The 4,403-nt window shown below is 63.5% G+C and overlaps 1 long non-coding RNA gene across 1 annotated transcript in view; it reads left to right on the top strand.

Annotated features, from left to right (window-relative positions):
* The first annotated feature begins 1,602 nt into the window (after nucleotides 1–1,602).
* Nucleotides 1,603–4,403, top strand: part of LOC142301518 (uncharacterized) — a 3,979-nt gene continuing 1,178 nt past the window's right edge. Inside the window, exon 1 of the long non-coding RNA XR_012752821.1 lies at nucleotides 1,603–1,756. This is a non-coding gene — a long non-coding RNA (uncharacterized LOC142301518). The remainder of the gene's footprint in view (nucleotides 1,757–4,403) is intronic.

The raw sequence follows: 4,403 nt of genomic DNA, 5'->3' as shown, positions 1-4,403 counted from the left end.
ATCTTTGACACTGGCATTTAAGTGGTACAACCCTGGAGGGGAGTCCACTATAACACCCATCATTCCCCTAAGAGGCAATCAGTTTTGCCTGAGGGAGGCCTAAATCCTGCAGTACCGATGGTGGCGGAAGCCCTAAATATCACAGTGGTGAGGGTGGCAGGAGCCCTAAATACTGCAGTGCCGATGGTGGTGGGAGTCCTAAATACTGCAGTGCTGAGGAGGTGGGAGTCCTAAATACTGCAGTGCCGATGGTGGTGGGAGTCCTAAATACTGCAGTGCCGAGGAGGTGGGAGCCCTAAATACTGCAGTGCTGAGGAGGTGGGAGTCCTAAATACTGCAGTGCCGAGGAGGTGGGAGTCCTAAATACTGCAGTGCTGAGGAGGTGGGAGTCCTAAATACTGCAGTGCTGAGGAGGTGGGAGTCCTAAATACTGCAGTGCTGAGAGGGTGGGAGTCCTAAAATACTGCAGTGCTGAGAGGGTGGGAGTCCTAAATACTGCAGTGCCGAGGAGGTGGGAGCCCTAAATACTGCAGTGCTGAGGGCGTCAGGAGCCTTAAATACCACGATGATGAGGGAGCCCTAAATATTGCGGTGATGAGGGAGGAGGGAGCCCTAAATATTGCGGTGATGAGGGAGGAGGGAGCCCTAAATACCACTATGATGAGGGAGCCCTAAATATTGCAGTGCTGAGTGCTGCGCAAGCCCTAAACACCACGGTGATGAGGGAGCCCTAAATATCACAGTGGAAAGGGCAGGCTAAATACCGCACTAACGAGGGCAGCAACAGCCCTAAATACCACAGTGTTGAGGGTGGCGGGAGCGCTAATTATCGCAGTGCTGAGAGAGGAGGGAGCCCTAAATATCGCAGTGGAAAGGGCACTCTAAATACCGCGGTGATGAGGGAGCCCTAAATACCGCAGTGTTGAGGGTGGCGGGAGCCTTAAATACTGCCCTGGGTGGCACACCCAGCTTTCCTATCCTAATGTTATCCAGGCATTGGCAATGCAGTAATGTACACTATGTGGGCACCACTCAGCACTTTGCGCAGCATTCCCTTATGAACCCATCAGCGCACTATCTAGCAGCTGCGAATAACCAGTTACTGTGGGAAGTGCTCAGCTCTCCTTTTTACTACGCAGGGATCTGATATTATCACCGCATCACTACATGGTAGAGGCTAGATCGGAGTTGATTTTTTGAGGGGGGGGAGTGATTTCATGAATTCATGATGTCACCGAAGGGGCGGGGCCTCCTCAGTGCAGTGCTGATCTGTGGGCGGAAGCAGCAGTTCTCAGGCTCCTCTGTGCAGACTGCAGAGCGGACAGATCCTGACCCTGAGGTGGGGGAATATTCAGCTTTTCCTCATTAGTTATAGCTCTGGGGTCTCAGCCTGGATTTTGGGTTCACAGAACAGTGTCTCCTGTCAGGGTAGAGGCTAGATCGGAGTTGATTTTTGAGGGGGGAGGAGTGATTTCATGAAATCATGATGTCACCGGAAGGGGCGGGGCCTCCTCAGTGCCGTGCAGATCTGTGGGCGGGAAGCGGCAGTGCTCGGGCTTCTCAGTGCAGAGCGGACGGATCCTGACCCTGAGGTGGGGAATATTCAGCTTTCCTCATTAGTTATAGCTCTGGGGTCTCAGCCCTGTATGTTGGGGGCACAGAGCAGTGTCTCCTGTCACTACTGGGGGCTGCAGCTCGTGTATATGTCAGGGAATGTACTGAAGCTGCAGCACCGTTCTGTGGAGGCTTCCATAAGGTAAGTGGCTTATGAAGGGGGGTTTACACGGAGCAGGGGGCGATGCTGTGGAGGATTTCATAAGGAATGAGGGGGTTACTCTAGGCAGGAGGCGACGCTGCATGTTTGGGGGGCTTGCAGGAGGCAATGTGGAACGTTTAGGGCGTCTCGCACTTGCCACGGAGCGACTGCATGTTTGGGGGGGCTGGCACTGGGCAGTGAGCGACGCTGCACGTTTGGGGGGGGCTGGCACTGGGCAGTGAGCGACGCTGCACGTTTGGGGGGGCTGGCACTGGGCAGTGAGCGACGCTGCACGTTTGGGGGGGCTGGCACTGGGCAGTGAGCGACGCTGCACGTTTGGGGGGGCTGGCACTGGGCAGTGAGCGACGCTGCACGTTTGGGGGGGCTGGCACTGGGCAGTGAGCGACGCTGCACGTTTGGGGGGGCTGGCACTGGGCAGTGAGCGACGCTGCACGTTTGGGGGGGGCTGGCACTGGGCAGGGGGCGACGCTTCACGTTTGGGGGGGGCTGGCAGGGGCTGACACGTTTGTGGGAACTTGCACTGGGGCAGGGTGTGACGCTGCACGCTTGGGGGGGCTCGCAGGGGGTGACGCTAAACGTTTGGGGGGGCTGGCACTGGCTGGGGGGCGACATTGCACGTTTGGGGGGGCTGGCACTGGGCAGTGAGCGACGCTGCACGTTTGGGGGGGCTGGCACTGGGCAGTGAGCGACGCTGCACGTTTGGGGGGGCTGGCACTGGCAGTGAGCGACGCTGCACGTTTGGGGGGGCTGGCACTGGGCAGTGAGCGACGCTGCACGTTTGGGGGGGGCTGGCACTGGGCAGTGAGCGACGCTGCACGTTTGGGGGGGGCTGGCACTGGGCAGGGGGCGAACGCTTCACGTTTGGGGGGGGCTGGCAGGGGCTGACACGTTTGGTGGGAACTTGCACTGGGCAGGGTGTGACGCTGCACGCTTGGGGGGGCTCGCAGGGGGTGACGCTAAACGTTTGGGGGGGCTGGCACTGGCTGGGGGGGCGACGTTGCACGTTTGGGGGGGCTCGCACTGGCCGGGGGGCGACGTTGCACGTTTGCGGGGCTTGCACTGGCCAGGGGGTGCCCTGCACGTTTGGGGGGCTCGCAGTGGCCAGGGGGTGCCCTACACGTTTGGGGGGCTCGCAGTGGCCAGGGGGTGACGCTGCATGTTTGGGGGGGCTCGCAGTGGCCAGGGGGTGACGCTGCATGTTTTGGGGGCTCGCAGTGGCCAGGGGGTGACTCTGCATGTTTGGGGGGCTCGCAGTGGCCAGGGGGTGACGCTACATGTTTGGGGGGGCTCGCAGAGGCCAGGGGGTGACGCATGTTTGGGGGGGCTCGCAGTGGCCAGGGGGTGACGCTGCATGTTTGGGGGGCTCGCAGTGGCCAGGGGGTGACGCTGCATGTTTAAGGGGGGGGCTCGCGGAGGGTGACGCTGCACGTTTGGGGGTTCTCGCTGGGCAGTGGTGCGTGTTGTTGTGGGCTCTCGCGGGGCAGTGGTGCTTGTTGTGGGGGCTCGCGGGGCAGTGGTGCGTGTTGTGGGGGCTCTCGCGGGGCAGTGGTGCGAGCCCCCCCCCCGACGTGCAGCCTCTCTCTCCCTGCGAGCCCCCCCGACGTGCAGCCTCTCTCTCCCTGCGAGCCCCCCCCGACGTGCAGCGCTCTCTCTCCCTGCGAGCCCCCCCGACGTGCAGCCTCTCTCTCCCTGCGAGCCCCCCCCGACGTGCAGCCTCTCTCTCCCTGCGAGCCCCCCCGACGTGCAGCCTCTCTCTCCCTGCGAGCCCCCCCCGACGTGCAGCCTCTCTCTCTCCTGCGAGCCCCCCCCGACGTGCAGCCTCTCTCTCCCTGCGAGCCCCCCCGACGTGCAGCCTCTCTCTCCCTGCGAGCCCCCCCGACGTGCAGCCTCTCTCTCCCTGCGAGCCCCCCCGACGTGCAGCCTCTCTCTCCCTGCGAGCCCCCCCCGACGTGCAGCCTCTCTCTCCCTGCGAGCCCCCCCGACGTGCAGCCTCTCTCCTCCCTGCGAGCCCCCCCGACGTGCAGCCTCTCTCTCCCTGCGAGCCCCCCCGACGTGCAGCCTCTCTCTCCCTGCGAGCCCCCCCGACCGTGCAGCCTCTCTCTCCCTGCGAGCCCCCCCCGACGTGCAGCCTCTCTCTCCCTGCGAGCCCCCCCGACGTGCAGCCTCTCTCTCCCTGCGAGCCCCCCCGACGTGCAGCTCTCTCTCCCTGCGAGCCCCCCCGACGTGCAGCCTCTCTCTCCCTGCGAGCCCCCCCGACGTGCAGCCTCTCTCTCCCTGCGAGCCCCCCCGACGTGCAGCCTCTCTCTCCCTGCGAGCCCCCCCGACGTGCAGCCTCTCTCTCCCTGCGAGCCCCCCCGACGTGCAGCCTCTCTCTCTCCCTGCGAGCCCCCCCGACGTGCAGCTCTCTCTCTCCCTGCGAGCCCCCCCGACGTGCAGCCTCTCTCTCTCCCTGCGAGCCCCCCGACGTGCAGCCTCTCTCTCTCCCTGCGAGCCCCCCCCGACGTGCAGCCTCTCTCTCTCCCTGCGAGCCCCCCCGACGGCAGCCTCTCTCTCTCCCTGCGAGCCCCCCCGACGTGCAGCCTCTCTCTCTCTCTCCCGGCAGCCCCCCCGACGTGTCAGCCTCTCT

The sequence above is a fragment of the Anomaloglossus baeobatrachus genome, chromosome 4 (genome assembly GCF_048569485.1).
Source record: "Anomaloglossus baeobatrachus isolate aAnoBae1 chromosome 4, aAnoBae1.hap1, whole genome shotgun sequence".
Lineage (NCBI taxonomy): Eukaryota > Metazoa > Chordata > Amphibia > Anura > Aromobatidae > Anomaloglossus > Anomaloglossus baeobatrachus.
This window is presented reverse-complemented; position numbering and strand designations above follow the sequence as displayed.